Here is a 23,197-nt window from a genome sequence, read left to right on the forward strand (position 1 = left end):
AGTCGGGTCCGGAGTGGAGGGAGTCGGGTCCGGAGTGGAGGGAGTCGGGTCCGGAGTAGAAGGTGTGAGGTCCGGAATGGAGGGAGTCGGGTCCGGAGTGGAGGGAGTCGGGTCCGGAGTGGAGGGAGTCGGGTCCGGAGTGGAGGGAGTCAGGAGGAGTGGAGGATGTAAGGCCCGGAGGATGTAAGGCCCGGAGTGGAGTCAATGCGTTCTCCCCGGAGATCCTCGCACACGTGTCCCCCGTCCTCCATAGAACACACTCCGGCTCCCTCCGCACTCCATAGGGAAGAAGGAGAATGGGTCTCGCAGCGCTCCGATCCCGTCACACACATCCAGCCCGGACACGCCCCTCTCTACCCAATTCCCTCCCGACCGCATCACTTTCATTGTTTCCATGTCTGCGGTTGCCAAGGAGTCAAGGTCCCAGTCTCCCTGGGGGGCGGGGCAGACATGGGGCGAAGTGCACACGTGGAGGTGTCGCGGCCAATCAGCTCTCGGACGCCCGCCCAGTCTACTCCGGCGGCCGGCCTCTCGGGGGCGTGGTTTTGAGGAGAGGGGGGGCCGGAGAGTAGTGGGGAGGGGACGCAACAGGAAGTGTGGAACGTATGCGGAGTGACCGCGGCCGATGCTGTAAATATTGGTGAGGATGAGTATGTGTGTATATAGGGGTATGGAGGGGGAGGGGATCCGGGCTATGAGGGTCTCTGTGTGCGGGGGGATGCGGGTCTGTAGCCCGGTGTACGGAGGAGGGGGAGGGACGGCTGCCTCTATGGATGCTGCATGTGCTCCATGGAGCGGACTGCAATGTCAGAGCGCTGTGTGCGGTGCGGGGCTCACAGGCCGGTCTATGGGGGATGTGCCGAGTGTGGTAACCCATAGCAACCAGTCATAGCCCCTCCCCTCCACACCTCTCTATACATTGGTGGAGATGTTTGCACCATACACGGGGGGCGGAGGGGTACTAAGACTGGGGCAACTGTGCCTGGCAGCCAATCAGATTCCAGCTTTCAAAGGATGACTGAAGAAGCTAAAAGCTGATTGATTACAATGCACAGCTGCTCCAGTCTTGTATGATATTGTACAGTGTATGGCCCAGGATTGGTTGTATTGGTGCACAGTCATTGTGTGTTGCTGGTGATTGGTTGGGACAGATTTTAACCCCTTGAAATTCTGCTCGTCTTTCTGCTTTTGGAGAGAGATTAACCCCTTTGTGACCACAGTGTGGTGTTATAAAGCTCCCCATACACGTTACAATCTGATTGTACAATCTCCTTCTCTCTACACCATGCATGTGGTGGAGTGCGACTTTGATGCGTCTTCGCTTATTCTTTGGCAACAAATCGCAGCAAAGTAGCCCTGGAGCCTCGTCCAGTGTTGCTCCGCGCTGTCGCATTGATGAGATCGGCACCTTTGGATATAATGTGTTTTCCCGTGTCATGCGAGCGACTCTGTGCAACTCAAGTCCCAATAGTGTCAGCCAGCACTTGGTACCGCCAACATCAATGTAGTACAATAGCCTGATTGGTTGGTTTCGGCAGTCCACCGTATTACATGGGTTTGGGTGAATCTAAAGATTGTAATGTGTATGGGGACCCGTATCTACCAACATCGGTGTAGTGAAAGGCTCTGCCTGATTGGATATAGATGATCGGCTAGTTCGGGTAGATCCTCATATTACATATGTATTTGGTAGCTGGAGATTGGTCAGTAATGGTGGCCACATACACTTCGCTTGTCATCCAATCAACGTGCGATTCAGTCAAAGCAATCAAATTGGCAAAACCTCCTTCCAATCAATTTGGACTCCATCTAGATCGCATTTAACCACTTAAAGCGGTGGTTCACCCTAAAAACGACTTTTTCTTATTACACTGGCCCCCCACATTACAATCCGATTAAGGCTATTATTATTTTTTTGATGCTGTACATACCTTTGTACAGCATATTCACCCGTTGCGAGTCCCGCAGGAGTGGGCGTTCCTCACATGTCTGTGATTGACGTTTTGCCCAAAAACAAGCTCCCCCCGTCGCGTAAGCCGCGTCACGATTGGCGAAAGGAGCCGAACGGCGATGCGCATGCGCAGTATAGCGCCGACTCGCCGTTCGGCTCCTTTCGCCAACCGTGACGCGGCTTACGCGACGGGGGAGCTCGTTTTTGGTCAAACGTCAATCACAGACATGTTAGGAACGCCCACTCCAGCGGGACTCGCAAGCCGGATGCCACGCGTGAATATGCCGTACAAAGGTATGTACAGCATCAAAAAAAAATAGCCTTAATCGTATTGTAATGTGGGGGGGCAGTGTAATAAAAAAAAGTCGTTTTTAGGGTGAACCACCCCTTTAAGACCCGGACCTTTAGGCAGCTAAAGGATCCGACCAGTTTTTGCGATTTGGCACTGCGTCGCTTTAACAGACAATTGCGCAGTCGTGCGACGTGGCTCCCAAACAAAATTGGCGTCCTTTTTTCCCCACAAATAGAGCTTTATTTTGGTGGTATTTGATCACCTCTGCGGTTTTTATTTTTTGCGCTATAAACAAAAATACACCGACAATTTTGAAAATAAAATCAATATTTTTTGCTGTAATAAATATCCCAAAAATGTATAAAAAAAAGATTTTTTTCCTCAGTTTAGGCCGATACGTATTCTTCTACCTATTTTTGGTAAAAAAAAATCGCAATAAGCGTTTATCGGTTGGTTTGCGCAAAATTTATAGTGTTTACAAAATAGGGGATAGTTTTATTGCATTTTTATTAATTCCCTTGTGTGAAATCCCTGGCGTTCCTGACAGTCCCTCTGCTTTCCTATTAAAAACTGACCACACTATGCAGGAGAGCACATCGTGGTCAGATCTTTAGCTATGCTGGGAACTCGGTATGCTCTCCTCCAATAATCAGACTTGTCCTGATACGCCCCCCCCCCCCTTGTACAGCCATTCGGCGTGCTGCTGCTTCTCCTCCCCAGATCTTTTGCTGCTGAGAACAGAGGGAATGGGATCACTTCTAATAAAGGGGAAAACAGTATTTAGAATATGTGTTGTTTTTTTTTTTTTATATCTTTACAAAAATGTTTTGTTTTCATTTCTATTTCAAAGTGAATGGGTTGTTTTAGAAGGTGATCGTTTACATTCAATGTCCATCATCGGGATGGAAAATGATGGATTGGGTTGTATCAGCAGCACCGACATGCGTTGTCCAGGAATCTGATGGGGCTTTGATCTGTCGGGTTATGAGATTTCTAACAATCATATCTTCCAACTGATGATACAAATCGGCTGCATCATGTGTGTCATAGCGATCGAATAGGCTATTGATTGATCATTTATATCAGGAGTGATCGATTAATAAAGACATCTATCAAACGTGTGTATGGCCACCTTTAGGGTACACATCAAGCTGTACCCCCCCTCCCCCATTCTCACAGGTGCCACCTGTAATGCGATTTTTGAGCTGTCATATCGCATGACAAGTTGCACCCCATGGCCAGCAATAGAACCGTTCATATCACCGTGAATCGCGTTGCAGCAATTGTGAAAAAGGTTCCCGCACTACTTTTTAGCGATTTCATTGCAACTTACATAGACGTTTGTTAACCACTTAAGGACCGGACCAATATGCTGCTAAATGACCCAAGGGGTTTTCACAATTCGGCACTGCGTCGCTTTAACAGACAATTGCGCGGTCGTGCGACGTGGCTCCCAAACAAAATTGGTGTCCTTTTTTCCCCGCAAATAGAGCTTTCTTTTGGTGGTATTTGATCACCTCTGCGGTTTTTATTTTTTGCGCTATAAACAAAAATAGAGCGACAATTTTGAAAAAAATGCAATATTTTTTACTTTTTGCTATAATAAATATCCCCCAAAAACATATATAATTTTTTTTTTTCCTCAGTTTAGGCCGATACGTATTCTTCTACCTATTTTTGGTAAAACAAATCGCAATAAGCGTTTATCGATTGGTTTGCGCAAAATTTATAGCGTTTACAAAATAGGGGATATTTTTATTAATTTTTTTTCTTTTACTACTAATGGCGGCGATCAGCGATTTTTTTAGTGACTGCGACATTATGGCGGACACTTCGGACAATTTTGACACATTTTTGGGACCATTGTCATTTTCACAGCAAAAAATGCATTTAAATTGCTTTGTTTATTGTGAAAATGACAGTTGCAGTTTGGGAGTTAACCACAGGGGGCGCTGAAGGGGTTATGTTTCACCTAGTGTGTGTTTACAACTGTAGGGGGGTGTGGCTGTAGGTCTGACGTCATCGATCGAGTCTCCCTATAAAAGGGATCACTCGATCGATGCAGCCGCCACAGTGAAGCACGGGGAAGCCGTGTTTACATACGGCTCTCCCCGTTCTTCAGCTCCGGGGCGGCTAGAAACGAATAGCCGCGCCCTCGTCCCGGATCGCTCCTGAAGCCACGGGAACCGCCGCATGTACGGGGGGGGGGGGGGGTCCCGATCAGACCCCCGACCCACGTCTAGGCAGGGACGTACAGGTACCCCAATGTGCCTGTCCGTGCCATTCTGCCGACGTAAATGTACATGCGGCGGTCCGGAAGTGGTTAAATGAAGTCGCAATGAAATGGGCAGTGCGAATGGCACTGATGTGCGGCTTTGAAATCGCGCTGCCTTAGGGCTTAAAGCAGGGATCCTCAAACTACGGCCCTCCAGCTGTTGTAGAACTACACATCCCATGAGGCATTGTAACACACTGACATTCACAGACATGGCTAGGCATGATGGGAATTGTAGTTCCTGAACAACTGGAGGGCCGTAGTTTGAAGACCCATGGCTTAAAGTGTTTTGTAAACCTCAGACATGAAATGTGAACAAAGTATATCCTTCTATAGAGTGTACTTGTCTCAATCCACAGCACTAAGCTCCCGTTCACATTGACTAGGTCACTAGGGCTTTGAAATTGCGACTTCAGAAATCGCACGATTTCTAAGCCACATCTCAGTGCGACTTTGAAGACATCTGTGCGGCTTCATGCCCAAATGTCTATTCAAGTCACTCCCAAACAGTATTGTGCTACATTTCCAACTTAATGCGGCACCACAAAGTCAGTGTTGCACCGATTTGAACAGCGATTGCTGGCAATAGGCTGCGATTGTCATGTGATTTTTGACCTGTCAGATTGCATGACAAGTCTCTCCAATGTGAATGGGGTGTGGGGGGGGGGGGGGTAAGTGTAATTTCTGTCTGCTGCTTTGTTCCTCTGCTATCAGCATGAGTCACGTCCTGACAAGTTCTCCTGACACCAAGAGAGAAAGGTGACAGGGGAGGGACCTCCAGCTGATTGACCCCCTCATCTCTGTTTCTGAGTGAAGGGGGGTGTCTCTTCCCTCCAATCAGCTCTCAGAACTCTCCTCACTGAGTATAACTTCAGCTCTCTATCCCCCCCCCCTTCTTTTTTTTTTTAACTCTAAGGCCGCTTACACACGATCGGTTAAACCGATGAGAATGGTCCAAACCGATCATGTGTGGGCGCCATCGGTTATTTAACCTTCGGTTTAAAAAAAGCCAACTTGCTTTAAAATTTAACCGATGGATTCCTAACCGATAGGTCAAAACCGATGGTTAGTATGCAAAACCATCGGTTAAAAACCCGCGCATGCTCAGAATCAAGTCGACGCATGCTTGGAAGAAGTGAAATTGTTTTTTTTTCAGCACGTCGTTGTGTTTTACGTCACCGCGTTCTGACACAATCGTTTTTTTAACCAATGGTGTGTAGGCGCGACGGACCATCAGTCAGCTTCATCGGTTAACCTAGGACAACTGTCCTTCAGACCGTTCTCATTGGATGGACTGATCGTGTGTACGAGGCTTTAGACAAGCTTTATAAATTCTAGACTTTGGATGTAGAGAGGGCAGCAGGTAAACAGGTACAACTTACACAGAGATGAAACAAATCCTCCTTTATATCACCTGAGGCCGGTCACTTCACTGGGTACATGGAGGGTTTACAACCACTTTAGATCTCGTTCACTTGGAGTGTATTATTCGGTGCCCTATGTGAGGGTCAGGTGTACCCACATGGGGAAGGACATGTTCTGTGCAGGAAGTCTCATTGCTGTCAGTTGGGGTTCAGCAGCTGCTCAGAGACAGACGGACAGACACTGCTCCCCATGTGACATGTGGGTACAGGGCCAAGGGGTGAGGCTGTTTGGCATGGAAGGTTTCCTGTAGCAGAGGACTAGGAATGCGAACCTGTGCTGATCCTATTTGTCAGACTGAAAATGAGTAATCAAGTTATTGTGAAGGTAAGTGATCCTGTAAGCTTGGTCTGGGGAGCTGAAGCAGCCCATGGAATCCGGTGGGTTACAAAAAAAACCCAAATGGATTCCCCCGTCCACACACCCAATGTGGGGAATCCTTCCTGCTGAGCTGAGTACTGATCAGAGCTGCGGGGAAAACCCCACAGGAGGGATGTACAGAAGGCAATCAGTAGATCAATTTCTATACAACCAGGGTGGTCATACATGGATCGGAACTTGCCTGGTCCCTGCTGAATGATCGAATTTCAATTTATGTATTACCAGCTTATAAAACATGTCACCTCAACATTTCATATTTCTAATCTGTTCTTGCTATACCATGTCTTTGTATAAGGAAATATCATGTTCTCTTTGTATTGCTTCCTTTGTGTGAAATCTCTGGTGATCGGTCAGTTCCTCTGGTTTTGTATTAAAAACTGACCACACTAAGCAAGAGAGCGCACTGTGGTCAGTTCTCTAGCTATGCTGGAAACTCAGCCTGCTCTCCTCTAATGATCAAACTTGTCCTGAGGCCTCTCCTGCACAGCCATTGACTGGCAAGCTCAGTGTGCTGCTGCTTCTCCTCCCCCGGCCTGTATGCAGCTGAGAACAGGGGGAATGTGATCGCTTAAAAAAAAAAAATTAGGGGGGGGGGGGGAAGGTGTGTATTTTTTTATATATATATATATATATATATATATATATATATATATATATATATATATATATATATATATATATATATATATATAAAAAATATAATTATTATACAGGATTTATACAGCGCCAACAGTTTGCGCAGCGCTTTACATCAGGAAAGACAGTACAGTCACAATTCAATTATGCCTTTCATTTCTATGTTAATGGCTGAGTTGTTTTAGAAGGTGAACGTTTACAATCACTTTAACCACTTAAGGACCGCCTCCTGCACATGTACGTCGGCAGAATGGCACGGCTGGGCACAAGCACGTACCTGTGCATCCTCTTTAAGTGCCCAGCCGTGGGTTGTGACTGCGGGACCCACGGACCTGATCGCCGCTGGAGTCCCGTGATCGGCCCCCGGAGCTGAAGAACGGGGAGAGCGGCGTGTTAACACGGCTTCCCCGTTCTTCACTGTGGCGGCAGCATCGATCGTGTCTTCCCTTTTATAGGGAGACACAATTGATGACGTCACACCTACAGCCACACCCCCCTACAGTTGTAAACACACTTCAGGTCACACATAACCCCATCAGCCCCCCTTGTGGTTAACTCCCAAACTGCAATTGTCATTTTCACAATAAACAATGCATTGTTTGCTGTGAAAATGACAGTGGTCCCAAAAATGTGTCAAAATTGTCCGAAGTGTCCGCCATAATGTCGCAGTCATGAAAAAAAATCGCTGATCGCCACCATTAGTAGTAAAAAAAAAAAAAATTGATAAAAATGCAATAAAACTATCCCCTATTTTGTAAACGCTATACATTTTGTGCAAGCCAACCGATAAACGCTTATTGCTATTTTTATATTTTTTACCAAAAATAGGTAGAAGAATACGTATCGGCCTAAACTGAGGAAAAATTATTTTTTTTATATATATTTTTGGGGGATATTTATTATAGCAAAAAGTAATTTTCTTCAAAATTGTCGCTCTGTTTTTGTTTATAGCGCAAAAAATAAAAACCGCAGAGATGATCAAATACCACCAAAAGAAAGCTCTGTTTGTGGGAAAAAAAGGACGCCACTTTTGTTTGGGAGCCACGTCGCACGACCGCGCAATTGTCAGTTTAAGCGACGCAGTCCCGATTTGCAAAAAGGGGCCTGGTCCTTTAGCTGCATTTTGGTCCGGGTCTTAAGTGGTTAATGGATGAGTTGTTTTAGAAGGTGAACATTTACAATCACTTTAAGCACCTTGTTATGTGATTGATCAAAGTCCAATGACAAGTCGCACCTTATTTCTGGCTATGTAACCGTTCATATGGGTGCGACTCCAACTTGCACCGATTTTTTTTTTTTTTTAAAGGTTTCCACATTGTTTTTGCCGATTTCATGCACGGCCCGCATAGAAATCTGGGCATGAAGTCGCACTGATGTCGGAAAGCCGCACATGAAATCAGCTGAAGTAGCATAATTTCAAAGCTGCATGCAATGTGAACTGGGACTAGGTGTCAAATACAATGGAGTTACTCTAATCTTGTGCATCTGATATTCCCTCCCAGTGTTCAGGATTGTGCCTGTCAGAGCCAGAGACCTTTAGCTGGTGTTTAATGTAATCCTGTACTGAGGTGTGGAGTGCTTGTCCTGTGCTCATCATCTGGCTCCAGTAGTCTGAGTCACTGGCCTGGAACTGATGAAGTTCTCGTTTCTGGTACTGCATGCTTGTTCCTCGTTAATAACTGTGAGAGAATTGCAGCCAATGGAGGAGCATCACAGCCAGGAAACTAGCATCTTCAGAAGGGGGTCGGCCATGGCAATCAGTCCTTATTTTTCTTGGTTTAGGCTTTCTTTGTGACATGGCAGGATATGGGCAGCTCTGGGTTCTTGGGAACCTGTATAGGGAGAATTATGGAGGCTGCCAATTATGACCTGAAAATGCTGCCTGCTTGGCTGGAGTGGGTGTCCAGTGTGGAGATCTGACTTTACATGTTGCCTGCTTATTTCTGGTCATTGACTCAGAAAGTAGTAAAGCCAGAGACAGGTAATTGGCATTTTAAGAAGTCAGCCATGGCAGCCTACAGGTTTTTTTATAAATGCTAATTGATCATATTGCTCTGTGTATGGCCAGCTAAGGCAGACCATAGATGAATCCATTTCTTTCCGTCTATTAGAGCTGCATGATTCTGGCTAAAATGCGAATCATGATTTTTTTACTTAGAAGATAGATCACGATTCTCGCGGCGTAACATCTTTCACATTAAAACCATTTCTTTTCTTTTTTTTCCCAAAAAATTGCATTTGAAAGACAGCTGGGCAAATACAGTGTGACATAAAATTTTGCAGCAATTGCCATTTTATTCCCTAGGGTCTCTGCTAAAAAAAAAATATACCGTATTTTCCGGCGTATAAGACGACTTTCTGGATGCAAAAAAATGCATCCAAAGTCGGGGGTCGTCTTATACGCCGGGTATACGCTAAGTACTCACTTTTTTCCCCAGCGCTGACAGACCCCCATGCTGCGATCGCGAGCGTGTATTGATTTCAAAGCCGCGCCTTCACTGCAGAGTGTTCTGTGATAGGAGGAACAAAAATCTTCCCAGCAGCGCCTCTGTTCTTTGTTCCTCCTATCACAGATGCCTTCTCATCCTCGGACGAGATGAGAAGACGTCCGTGATAGGCGGAAAACATAACAGAGGCGCTGCTGGGAAGATTTTTGTTCCTCCTATCACAGAACACTCTGCAGTGAAGGCGCGGCTTTGAAATCAATACACGCTCGCGATCGCAGCATGGGGGACTGTCAGCGCTGGGGAAAAAAGTGAGTGTTATTGCACTAGGGGCAACAAGTACAGGCACAGTGGGGGCAAGTGATGGCAATGTGGGGGGCATGTAATGGCACAGTGGCAATGTGGGGGCATGTAATGGCACAGTGGCAATGTGGGGGCATGTAATGGCACAGTCTGGGCATGTAATGTAATGGCACAGTGAGGAATGTAATGGCACAGTGAGATTTGAAAAAGACTGTTTCTGTCAGCGGTTCTGGCTCCCCCTCAGCTTCCAGAAAGACAGTAAGAAGGGGGTAGTCTTATACAGTGAGTATATCCCAAAACCAAAATTTTTCCTGGAAAATTAGGGGGTCGTCTTATACGCCGGGTCGTCTTATACGCCGGAAAATACGGTATATATATATGTCTCCAAGTAATTTTCTAGCAAAAAATATTGATTTTAACTTGACAAACAAGTGTTCGAAAAAGATTTGGACTAAGGCCCCATGTACACGGGATGGTGGCGCAAACTCTGCTGAACCACGTCCACTTGCCGCAAGTTGTGGATTGTCCACCTGCCGCAAGTTGTGGATTGTCCACTTGCCACGTCACCTGCCGCAAGTTGTGGATTGTCCACTTGCCACGTCACCTGGCCACATCACCTGCCGTAAGTTGTGGATTGTCCACTTGCCACGTCACCTGCCGCAAGTTGTGGATTGTCCACTTGCCACGTCACCTGCCGCAAGTTGTGGATTGTCCACTTGCCACGTCACCTGGCCACATCACCTGCCGTAAGTTGTGGATTGTCCACTTGCCACGTCACCTGCCGCAAGTTGTGGATTGTCCACTTGCCACGTCACCTGCCGCAAGTTGTGGATTGTCCACTTGCCACGTCACCTGGCCACATCACCTGCCGTAAGTTGTGGATTGTCCACTTGCCACGTCACCTGCCGCAAGTTGTGGATTGTCCACTTGCCACGTCACCTGCCGCAAGTTGTGGATTGTCCACTTGCCACGTCACCTGACCACATCACCTGCCACAAGTTGTGGATTGTCCACAATGCAATGCAAGCAGTTATTTTTTAAATGTTTTTTCATCATTGTGCTATCATTTTTAAGATTTCTAATGCAAAAAAATAGGTCACCTTTAAAAATGCTTATAAACGTAAACGCTGGTGCCGCGTTTTGCGTCTGAAACGTGGAAATCTTTGGCGTCTGAACTAATTTTTTTGCTTTCAGAAAAACAAGGTTAAACACATATGCATATAAATGGCAATAAACAAGACCATGTACATGGCCACATAGGATAACATTGAATGTGTTCAAGGGCAGTTGAAAAAAGTGTCCAACTGCCTCTGAACGCAAGTTTAACAGCGTCCTGTGTACATGGGGACTAAGTGGTTAAACTACCTGAATTTACACACAGACATTTACTCTAAGAAGGAAGTTCGTTACAATGTTTCATCTTAGACCCCTTTCACACTGGGGCGTTTTTCGGGCGTTTTTTAGGCGCTTTGGCGTTTAAAAAAAGCCTGTAAAGCGCCTGAAAGAAGCCTCATCTGCAATCCCAATGTGAAAGCCCAAGTGCTTTCAGAGGCCTTTCACACTGCCAGCGCCCGAAAAACACTGGTAAAGCGCTGCTAAGACCCCTTTCACACTGAGGCGCTTTTCAGGCGCTTTGGCCTTAAAAAAAACTTCCTCAATAGGAAGGGGGCTTTAGGAGCGGTGTATTAAACGCTCCTAAAGCGCTGCAAAGAAGCTGCATGCAGGACTTTTTTTGACGCCCTGCCAGCTCAGCGCCTCAGTGTGAAAGCACTCAGGCTTTCACATTGGGATTGCAGATGCAGCTTCTTTCAGGCGCTTTTTTTTAACGCTAAGACCACTTTCACACTGGGGTGTTTTTCAGGCGCTTTAGTGTGAAAGCACTCGAGCTTTCACATTGGGATTGCAGATGCAGCTTCTTTCAGGCGTTTTACAGGCGCTTTTTTTAACGCTAAAGCGCTTGAAAAATGCCCCAGTGTGAAAGGGCCCTTATTACAAACTTGGAAGACTGCCCAGATTTTTTCTTTACACAAAGAAGTTTATCCCTTTGATCTAAGAAGAAAGCGTTAGTTACAAAGTTTCCTGTTAAGAACTTGGCAGACTGCCCAGATTTTTTTTTTTGACAGTTGAGTGAGCAGATAAGTCTTTCCACTTCTTATATGAAAGAATCGGCAATCTCTGCATTGGAGATCGTCAGGGGGGTTGAATCGAGATCACGATTTTTTAACGATTATCTGTGCAGCTCTACCGTCTACCATGGGTGGAAGGAAAAAAAATCACTTAATTCCCCCATTAACACAGTGTGGGTGGGGAAACCCTCCTGCAGAGGTATTGTGTTCTTCCAGCAGGGGGAGCCATTCTTGTTGGGAGAACACCGTGATGATTGCTAGCGGTTATATTCATCGGCAATAATACAGTGAATCCAGAAATTATTCACATCGCTTCACTTTTTCCACATTTTATTTTACAGCCTTATACCAAAATCATATGTACATAAATATTCACAGCCTTTGCCATGACACTCAAAACTGAGCTCAGGTACATCCTGTTTCCACTGATCATCTATGAGATGTTTCTACGACTTGATTGGAGTCCACCTGTGGTAAATTCAGTTGATTGGACATGATTTGAAAAGGCACACACCTGTCTTTATAAGGTCTGATCAGTGTATTCTGACAGAGCACAGTCCCTGTTGGGATACAGTGTCCTGCCAGGGGATGTAACCTGTTGGGATACAGTGTCCTGCCAGGGGATGTAACCTGTTGGGATACAGTGTCCTGCCAGGGGATGTAACCTGGTGGAATACAGTGTCCTGCCAGGAGATGTAACCTGTTGGGATACAGTGTCCTGCCAGGGGATGTAACCTGTTGGGATACAGTGTCCTGCCAGGGGATGTAACCTGTTGGAATACAGTGTCCTGCCAGGGGATGTGACCTGTTGGAATACAGTGTCCTGCCAGGGGATGTGACCTGTTGGAATACAGTGTCCTGCCAGGGGATGTGACCTGTTGGAATACAGTGTCCTGCCAGGGGATGTGACCTGTTGGAATACAGTGTCCTGCCAGGGGATGTAACCTGTTGGAATACAGTGTCCTGCCAGGGGATGTAACCTGTTGGAATACAGTGTCCTGCCAGGGGATGTGACCTGTTGGAATACAGTGTCCTGCCAGGGGATGTAACCTGTTGGAATACAGTGTCCTGCCAGGGGATGTAACCTGTTGGAATACAGTGTCCTGCCAGGGGATGTAACCTGTTGGAATACAGTGTCCTGCCAGGGGATGTGACCTGTTGGAATACAGTGTCCTGCCAGGGGATGTAACCTGTTGGAATACAGTGTCCTGCCAGGGGATGTAACCTGTTGGAATACAGTGTCCTGCCAGGGGATGTAACCTGTTGGAATACAGTGTCCTGCCAGGGGATGTAACCTGTTGGAATACAGTGTCCTGCCAGGGGATGCAACGGGGGATTCCTACATCCACCTCCTTCTCGGCTGAGTGAAAAATAAATGTATGTGCGTACCCAGCGTAAGATTCACCTCTCCCCAGACTTACAATGCTAGCTCAATTCTAGACACTTTCAATTTGTATGCAATCAGGCAGACCCTTGCTCTACATGGTTGAAGGTAATTCTAAAGGAAATTGAACAAGAAAATTGTATAATTTATGGCGAGTTTTAGGCTGAGTTCACACAGAGCAGATCTGTTGGTCGGACTTCGCTAGCTGATCTCCGATGAGCAGGTGCTGACAGGTCCGTCTCCGCTCACTGTGCAAGGACGGACCTGTCAGAGCCCCACTGTTCTCTATGGGGAGATCAGATGAAAACGAATAGCCTGTCCATTTTCATCCGATCCGCTGGACAGATGGCGAACGTATCGCCATCCGTCTGTTTTGAGCGGATCTGATGGCAGGGGGGTGTCAGCGGACACATCTCCACTGACATCGCCTGCCCATAGAAGTCAATGGGTGGCCCGCTCTGATCCACCTGAAAAACGGGCAGGCAGATCAGAGCGGGCCAATCATGTGAAAGGGGCCTAATGAAGTGAAGTGTTTACTGGCCGGATCACCAAGTGAAAAAAAAGAACTACTGCAGCCACCACATCTAATGATTGGTAAGTCACAATATATTAAATTTTTGTTGGGTTTATCTACCGTCCAATCAGAAATCACCTTTCATTGCCCTGACAGCTGACTGTTGGTAATCTGGCTTCTCTGGGTCACTGATTTCTACTGTTTCTTTGCCTTATGAGATTAGCCAATCGGTCAGCTGATCCTCTGTGCGGCTTTTAGGATATTTCCGGTTAAAGAGACTTATTTTATTTTTTAGGGCTGATACAGCAAATATTGACCCGCTAGTGAAGAATGCTTCACAATAAGAGAAATCTCTTGTGATAAAACGTGTCTGAATGTAATAAGCACACGAGCGTGGTAATATGATTACCGATCCGCCAACCCCCCCCCCCCCCCCCCGGCTTTTCCATCGCAGCTACATCTACAGTATGCTGTCCCCCTCCCCCATTCTTTTTCTCCTTGCATTGCCTTTAGTTGTCATTCCGGTTTTCAGTATCAAACTATTTTACGAGAGGAACAATTATTTATTAATGTGATATGCTTCAGTCCAATGCTTCAGTCTAACTAGTATCCCAAAGTTTAGGATTAAAGGGGTTGTAAAGATTTGTTTTTTATTTTCTAAATAGGTTCCTTTAAGCTAGTGGATTGTTGGTTCACTTACCTTTTCCTTCGATTTCCCTTCTAAATGTTTTTTTTTCTTTGTCTGAATTTCTCACAACCGCTTTAAAGGAACCTATTTAGAAATATAAACAACTAACCTTTACAACCCCTTTAAGCCCAGGTTCACACTGGGCTGCGGGAATGAAGCTGTGTGAGTTCAGCTGAACTCGCGCAATTTCACTCCCGCTTGTCAGCTGCGATTTTGGCCGCGATTACAGAGACATCTGCAAGTTTTTGCACAGATGTCAATGTAAATCGCAGCCCGAAATTGCAAAAAGTATTACAGAAACGACTTTTTGAAATCAGTGCAGCGGCGCCACATATTCAGCGGCGCACCGACGGCGCCATTGCAGGCAATAGCCGCCGATTTGACATGTCAAATCGTACCAGTGTCGGATATAAAATTGTGACAAGGTGATGAGGGATTGTTGTGCAATGACATTCTTTGGGGTGAGACAAGTGGATTCTGTTATTGGCACAATCGGAAGTTCCTGGATTCCTTGTGTGAGTACTTCAGTGTGGCGTGTTTATTCAACGCCTTTTTTGGTCCCTTGTCACCACTTCAGTGTCTAGCCGTGTCATTGTTGTGACTGTGTCACCAGAATGATTCAGAGGTTTCTTTTTGTACAGCCTGATACTTTTATGTGGAAAATATAAAGTATACATCCAGCCAAAACCTTTTCTTGGCTTTGGATAGAGGGGGAGGGGGAATTCAGGACCTTTGGCAGGTCTTTACTACAACGCAGGGCTCTGCTAGGGTTTGTGGATGGATTTAACTAATGCTGTATTTAGATCTGGGATTTGCAGTCTTTTATTATTATTTATAATTTTTTTTACTAGTCTGCAGCGGAAAACCTGTATAATTAAAACTGGCAAATCTGCGTCTGTGATGAGTATTTTTATGCGTGTATCCTGCTAAATGTAGGCAAATGCATATACATTAGGGCTGCACGATTCTGGCCAAAATGAGAATCTTTATTTATTTTGCTTGGAATAAAGATCACGATTCCCGCAGCGTAAAATTTTTCACATTATACAAAAAAAAAAAATCGGGGCTAACTGTTTACCTCCCCCCAAGTCATTTTTTCCCAAAGAATTGCATTTGAAAGACCGCTGCGCAAATACGGTGTGAGATAATATATAACCACCATTTTATTCTCTAGGGCAGGGTTTGACGAAATCAGGGCGCAATTGCGACTAGAATTAGGGACCTGGCGACTGGGGAAGGAAGCATAGGCCTGCAGAAGGCCGCGGCCTCAATTACCGGCCGGCACGGCCTGACGTGATCACGCAGGAGGGGTGCACGGAGACACAGGATACCCCATCATGTGTCTCCATGCGCCCCCACCTCCCCCACCACACGATCGCGGCGGGCCACGCTGGCTGGTTATTGAGGCCGCGGCTTTGCGCCTTCTGCAGGCCTATGCTTCCTTCCGTAATTTGGCGCCATCTTGTGGTGGCCTTTGGCATGGCAACCAGCAATGCTAATGGAGCTTCCCCTGTGTTTTCACTGTCATCTCCTTCCCTCTAATTAGAACCCCCAAACATTATATATATATATTTTATTCTAACACCCTAGAGAATAAAATGGCGATCGTTGCAATACTTTCTGTCACACCGTATATGCGCAGCGGTCTTACAAGCGCACTTTTTTGGTAAAAAATATACTTTTTTTTTTTTATTAAAAAAATAAGACAACAGTAAATTTAGCCCAATTTTTTTTTTTATATTGTGAAAGAAAATGTTACGCCAAATGTTTTGTTAAAGTAAAATGTACACATTCAAACCCCATCCAATATGTTGTCATAGTTGGGCGGTAAGGCCCATTTCACACGACAAGCCCGCTCGGATCTGTCTGTCTGTTTTTTCCAGGCGGATCCGAGCAGGCCATCCATTTACTCCTATGGGCAGGCGGGTGTAATCTGATCCACTAAAATCAGACATATGGTGTTTAAGGATGAGCTCTGGCGTCTTTGCATAGAACACGTGCAGAGCCCGCCAGGAAGTGTGCACGGCGCTGTGATAATCACAGCCAGGGAGACATTGTCCCGATGCTCGACTGCAGGAATCGTGAAATGTCTCCCTGGCTGTTATTAGCGCAGGGCCGTGCACACTTCCTGGTGGGCTCTGCACGTGTTCAATGCGAACGCGCCGGAGCTCATCCTTAATGGTGATACATTTGCCATCCATTCTGGTGGATCGGATCAGATGAAATCTGATGAAAACGGACACGCTGAAATGAAACGAGAGGCTCTTTTCGGGTGTTTTGCAGGTGCTATTTTTAGCGCTATATTGTCTGCAAAGTGCCTCAGTGTGAAAGTAGCCTAACACACGATCGGAAATTCTGGCAGCAAAAGTCCGATGTGAGTCTTTGAATGAAAATTCCTACCATGTATATGCTCCATCGGACTTTTGATATTTGGATTTTCCACCAATAAAAGATTGAGAGCTGATTCACAATTTTTCCAATCGTCTGTAGCTATTCCAACGCGCAAAATTCTGACGCATGTTTAGAAACAATTCGACGCATGCTCTGAGGCATTGAACTTAATTTTCTCGGCTCGTCGTAGTGTTGTACGTTACCGCGTTCTTGATGGAGTGAAAGTTTAGAGAACTTTTGTGTGACCGTGTGTATGCAAGCCAAGCTTGAGCGGAATTTCGTCGGAAAAACCAAACATGTGTACGCGGCATTAGTGTTATTATATTGCTGCACTGTTAGTCTATTGTTTACTTCCTCCAGCCTATAATGGTAGCTGTCATAACCTCCATATGGGCCTGAGGCTGGGATGTTCACCATGCATGGGCCCACTGCCCTCGCGGGCCTGGGCCTGCACACTGCCCTCGCGGGCCTGGGCCTGCACACTGCACAACTCGCGGGCCTGCACACTGCACAACTCGCGGGCCTGCACACTGCACAACTCGCGGGCCTGCACACTGCACTCGTGCCGCACTGATTACAGTTGCAGGCCTGAATACAAAAAAATAACGCATGTTCTTTTACTTTTATCATTGTCAGTGCATTTATTTTATTCAAAATTCTCCCTGTCTTTGAAGCTAATGCTATAATTGAAAATGCATAGGTTTCCTTTAAACCTCCAAAGCACTAAACTATGGGTGTCTTTATTCAATTCTCCAAATTATATTTGGGTGTTTTGAAAGCTGAAAAGGGCCAGGGGTCATACATTGTGCAGACTGCTTATCTTCAGACCATTGTGTGACTGTACCAGGCTCATGAAATACCTTCCCACTGTGATTGAATGGAAGCAAATTCCTTGTATTTTAATTGATCCCGCTCCTCCTGCATTTTGGACCTCTTCCTCGTCTATTGACAAATGGTTGGCTTTCCATGCCCCCGCCTGGGTTCCGAAGCGTGCCTGTGGCCACACGTGAAGTATCTGCATTAAAAAGCCCCGCTCAAGCCTTTGTGCTAATTCTCTTTTCATTGCTTGCAATGTTTCCTGTTTGTTGAGCTTTTCATTGTGTTTAATTGAATGAAATGACCCCGTTTCACCGCCCATTGTTAATATTCCTGCTTTTATCTATTTATAAAGTGACAACACATGATATGGGGCAGCACAATGGGAAGCTGAAAGCAGGAAATGATCTACGTCTATCTTCATGGCTGGGGCACAGAATCCTGGAGTCACTAAGCAGTTAATAGGTGGATTCGGTGTTGGCAGTGCTAAAGCATGCCCACTTTTCCTACCCATTCAGTAATGAATGTTTCATGACTGCTTCTCATGAGGTAAATCAATTTCCATCCCATTGTACCCTCCCATTTCTTCAATATCGCAGCTGAGCTGCCGCTCTATATTGTTCATTACAAATGAAACCTCTTATAAATCATGACTGAAGACTTGTTTTTATGACTTTTTTTTTTCCTTCCCTTGGAAAATTGTAAAAATATTGTTAATGGTGATTGTGTGTGAGCTATTATTTCTTATGTTGTGTGTTGATGAATAACAGATTTATTAGCTTGTAGCATGACTTCATATTTGTAGAATGGATTGTGGGTATAAAAACGCTCAGCCTGAAAGCTTGCAGCGGCGGCCTGTCCTCTGTGTAATTACGGCTAAATTATGTTGCCCTGTGTCTGGTTTGTGATACCCATCAGTAATTGGATAATAACATCGATCCTTAATGTCCTTTGCAGAAATTGGATTATTCATAGTCGGCGCGGAGTAGTGCAGAGGTCTGTCCCAGATGCGGCCGCTCTTCTGATAGAGAAGGTTTATTCTTTTTGCTACTGCTAGGATATATTTTTACGCTAATTTTTAGGTGGTGGTTTTATAAGATGGGCAAAGAAACATCTGTCTGTCCTTGAAGGAGTCATTTGCTGCCGGGGTTTGCTGCTGGCTTACCAGTTTAGACAACTGATGTCCGTACGTTCTGAAAAGTTTTAGTTTCCCTGAAAAGGAAGAAGTTGGCTGTCGATTTACAGCAGAAACTCTTGTCTTTATTTATTTTTGTACCGATTTGTGGCCCAAAGTAGAGCTGCACGATTCTGGCTAAAATGAGAATCGTGATTTTTTTTTGTTTAGAAGATAGATCACGATTCTCGCGGCGTAACATCATCTTTCACATTAAAACAAAAAAAAATGGGCTAACTTTACTGTTTCGTTTATTTTTTATTCATTGAACTCTGTTTTTTCCCCAAAAATTGCATTTTAAAAGACCGCTTGGTAAATATAGCGTGACATAAAATATTGCAGCAATTGCCATTTTATTCCCTAGGGTCTCTGCTAAAATATGTATAATGTATGGGGGTTCCACGTAATTTTCGAGCAAAAACATTTTGATTTTAACTGAAACAAGTGTCAGAAAAAGATTTAGGCCCGAATTCAGATCCAATTGTGTATCTTTAGGCGGGCGTAGCGTATCTCCTATACGCTACGCCGCCGTAACTTTGAGAGGCGAGTATGGTATTCAGAAAGATTATGCGATCGAAGTTACGGCGTAGCGTATAAGGGCCGGCGTAAGCCCACCTAATTCAAATATGGAAGATGTGGGCGTGTTTTATGTAAATTAAGTGTGACCCCACGTAAATGACGTTTCTAACGAACGGGGCATGCGCCGTCCGTGAACGTATCCCAATGCGCATGCTCCTAATTACGCCGCAAATAGTCAATGCTTTCGACGTGAACGTAACTTACGCAAAGCCCTATTCGCAAACGACTTACGCAAACGACGCAAAATTCAACGCTGGCCCGACGTCCATACTTAACATTGGCTACGCCTCATATAGCAGGGGGAACTTTACGCCGGGAAAAGCCTTACGTAAACGACGTAAAAAAATGCGCCGGGCGAACGTACGTTTCTGAATCGGCGTATCTACCTAATTTGCATATTCAACGCGGAAGTCTAGGGAAGCGCCCCTAGCGGTCAGCATATATATTGCACCCTAAGATACGACGGTGTAGGAGACTTATGCCGCTCGTATCTAGGCAACATTGAGGCCTATCTGATTCTATGAATCGGGCGCCGAGATGCGACGGCCCGCATTCGGAGTTACGACGGCGTATCTCCTTTCTGAATCCGGGCCTTAGACTTTAAGTGGATAAACTTCCTGCATTTACACACAGAAGTTTCATCTAAGAAGAAAGTTAGTTACAATGTTTCATGTTGTTACAAACTTGGCAGACTGCCTGGATTTTTTTCTTTACACACACAGAAGTTTATCCCTTTGATCTAAGAAGGAAGCATCAGTTACAATGTTTAAATACTTGTCTGACTGCCCAGATATTTTCTTTTGACAGCTGTTAAAGGGGTTGTAAAGGTAAAGTTTTTTTCACCTTAATGCATTCTATGCATTAAGGTGAAAAAACATTTGCAGATTAGAGGCCCCCCCGAACCCCCCCTTTACTTACCCGACCCCTCGAAAGTCCTGCGCCGTGAACATGCAGGATTCTCGGCCGTCTTCCCAGCTCATTCATTGGTTGATTGAAAGCTTGCGCTGCTGTCAAACACATCCAATGACGCGGCGTGCCAGGGGGCGGGGCCAAGGGATATAGTCATATATCACGGGAGCATGCCCGCAAGAACTCCACACCATGCGAGCTTGCTTCCTTTAATTTTCTCCACTTGTATGAAAGAATCGTCAAACTCAGCATTGGAGATTGTCAGGAGGGTTGAATCGAGATCACGATTTTTTAATGATTAATTGTGCAGCTTTAGCCCAAAGTCAAGTTTTTTGCTTGCTTTCATTGTGACCTGTGTATGACGACATTAACCCCTTCCTGCCTGGTACCCCTTTAAGGCTGGGTTCACACTGCAGTATGGAGCGGCTCACTGTTCACCATTTCAGGTCCGATTTCAGTCCAAATTTTGTAGCTGAATTTAGACCTGAAATGGGCCAGAAGACGCACAGGACTCCTGTGTAGTTCACACTGAAGCCGCTTTAGAGATGTGTGAACTGATTCCATAGAGAGCCGGTCACAATCTCCTGACATGCAAATTGGATGCAGAGAAACCCACGTCGAATTGACAATAGTGTGACCCCAGCCTAAGGCCTCATGCACACTGGATGTTTTTTGACGTTTTTTCAGCAGCTGTTTTTGGCTGTAGACGTTTTTTTATACAGTCATTAAACTCTCCATCATGTTATCCTATGTGTCCTTGTACACATAGGCTGTTCTCAGCAGTTTTGGGCAGTGGCGTTTTTGAGCAGTAAAACCCCCCCCCCCCCCCCAAAACTAGTGGGTTCTGATACGATGATAAACGTCGCACACCATCGTTTTGTAAAATGTTTGATCCATTAACCACTTAAGCCCCGGACCTTTAGGCAGCTAAATGCCCAGGCCAGGTTTTGCGATTCGGCACTGCGTCGCTTTAACAGACAATTGTGCGATGTGACTCCCAAACAAAATTGGCGTCCTTTTTTCCCCACAAATGGAGCTTTCTTTTGGTGGTATTTGATCACCTCTGCGGTTTTTATTTTTTGCGCTATAAACAAAAATAGAGCGACAGTTTTGAAAAAAATGCTATATTTTTTACTTTTTTCTAGGGTTGTCCAGATACCGATACCAGTATCGGTATCGGGACCGATACCGAGTATTTGCGCTAGTACTCGTACTTGCACAAATACTCCCGATACCAAAATAGAATACTTTTTTTTTTTTTTGTGACATCGAACGCAAATTGGATGGCACCATTGGATGGCACTGATAGGTGGCACTGGCATTGATTGAATGGCACTCATAAATGGATGGCACTGATAGGTGGCACTGGCATTGATTGGGTGGCACTGATGAGATGCACTAATAAGCTGCCTCCCTGCACTGATGCACTAATGGGCACTGATCTGCACTGATAGGTGGCACTGGCTAGCTGCACTTTTGGGCACTGGCACCGATGAGCTGCACTGACAGTGATCACTCCTTCAATGATATGTAGTTTTCCAGTACCGTATGCTAAAAAACAGCCCCACATTCTAAAGAAAATATCTTTGGTCTGTATTGTGGTTTGAAAACGGTCACATGACATTAAAAAAATGTATCGGTATTCGGTATCGGCGACTACTTGAAAAAAAGTATCGGTACTTGTACTCTGTCCTAAAAAAGTGGTATCGGGACAACCCTACTTTTTTCTATAATAAATATTCCCCAAAAATATATAAAAAAACTTTATTTTTTTCTCAGTTTAGGTCAATACGTATTCTTCTACCTATTTTTGGTAAAAAAAAAACGCAATAAGCGTTTATCGGTTGGTTTGCGCAAAATTTATTACGTTTTTTATTAATATTTTTTTTTTTTACTACTAATGGCGGCGATCAGCGATTTTTTTTTCGTGACTGCGACATTATGGCGGACACTTCGGACAATTTTGGGACCATTGTCATTTTCACAGCAAAAAATGCATTTAAATTGCATTGTTTATTGTGAAAATGACAGTTGCAGTTTGGGAGTTAACCACAGGGGGCGCTGAAGGGGTTATGTTTCACCTAGTGTGTGTTTACAACTGTAGGGGGGTGTGGCTGTAGGAGTGACGTCATCGATTGTGTCTCCCTATAAAGGGGATGACACGATCGATGCAGCCGCCACAGTGAAGCACGGGGAAGCCGTGTTTACATGCGGCTCTCCCGTTCTTCAGTCCCAGGGACCGATCGCGGGACCCCAGAGGCGATCGGGTCTTGTGGTCCTGGAGCTTCGGGACCCACGGCTGGGTAGATATAAACTTTTTTTTTTTTTCGTAAAAAAACTCAAAAAATTCTAACGCGGAAAAAAGCTATTGCAAAAACTTGGAAAAATCTCACTACAAAGCTACTAGCATTTTAGTCCAGTGTGCATGAGGCCTAAAGAATAAGTTCATTTTGTTACAAATTCAGGGTGTAACGTGACTGTAGGACTGCCCCCCAATCCCCCCTTGTGACAGCTAGCCAGGGGGATCTTCTCCTCCACTAACTGTCACGATTGGTGTCTCAGCCCACCCAGCCATGTCATTGATTCAGAGTTCTGTTAAAGTGGTTGTAAACCCAACCACACAACTTGCACCTACAGGTAAACCTAGATTAAGGCTTACCTGTAGGTGCAAGAAATATTTCCCTAACTTACACGGTTAAGGAGATATTTTTACAGAAACGGGCACCGATGTCTACGGGGCATGCACGCCGTAGACAACGGCGCAGGCACACTGAGCGAGACGTTTTTGTGAATGGAAAATTCAGGGTTAATGCCGAATTTTTGCACATGCGCGGGAGTGACGTCATCGCCGCTCAGGCCAATCACAGCGCTGGAGCGGCGACAACAGGAAGAAGATTGTCGGAGACATGGCG

General features: G+C 45.4%; 1 protein-coding gene across 1 annotated transcript in view; it reads left to right on the plus strand.

The window, feature by feature from the left end:
* Positions 1-557: 557 nt before the first annotated feature.
* The window catches only part of SESTD1 (SEC14 and spectrin domain containing 1), a 183,620-nt gene continuing 160,980 nt past the window's right edge, over positions 558-23,197 (plus strand). The window contains exon 1 of the mRNA XM_040357653.1: positions 558-640. The gene's annotated coding sequence lies outside the window, so the exon portion shown is untranslated. The remainder of the gene's footprint in view (positions 641-23,197) is intronic.

This window comes from Rana temporaria, chromosome 6, assembly GCF_905171775.1.
Source record: "Rana temporaria chromosome 6, aRanTem1.1, whole genome shotgun sequence".
Classification (NCBI taxonomy): domain Eukaryota; kingdom Metazoa; phylum Chordata; class Amphibia; order Anura; family Ranidae; genus Rana; species Rana temporaria.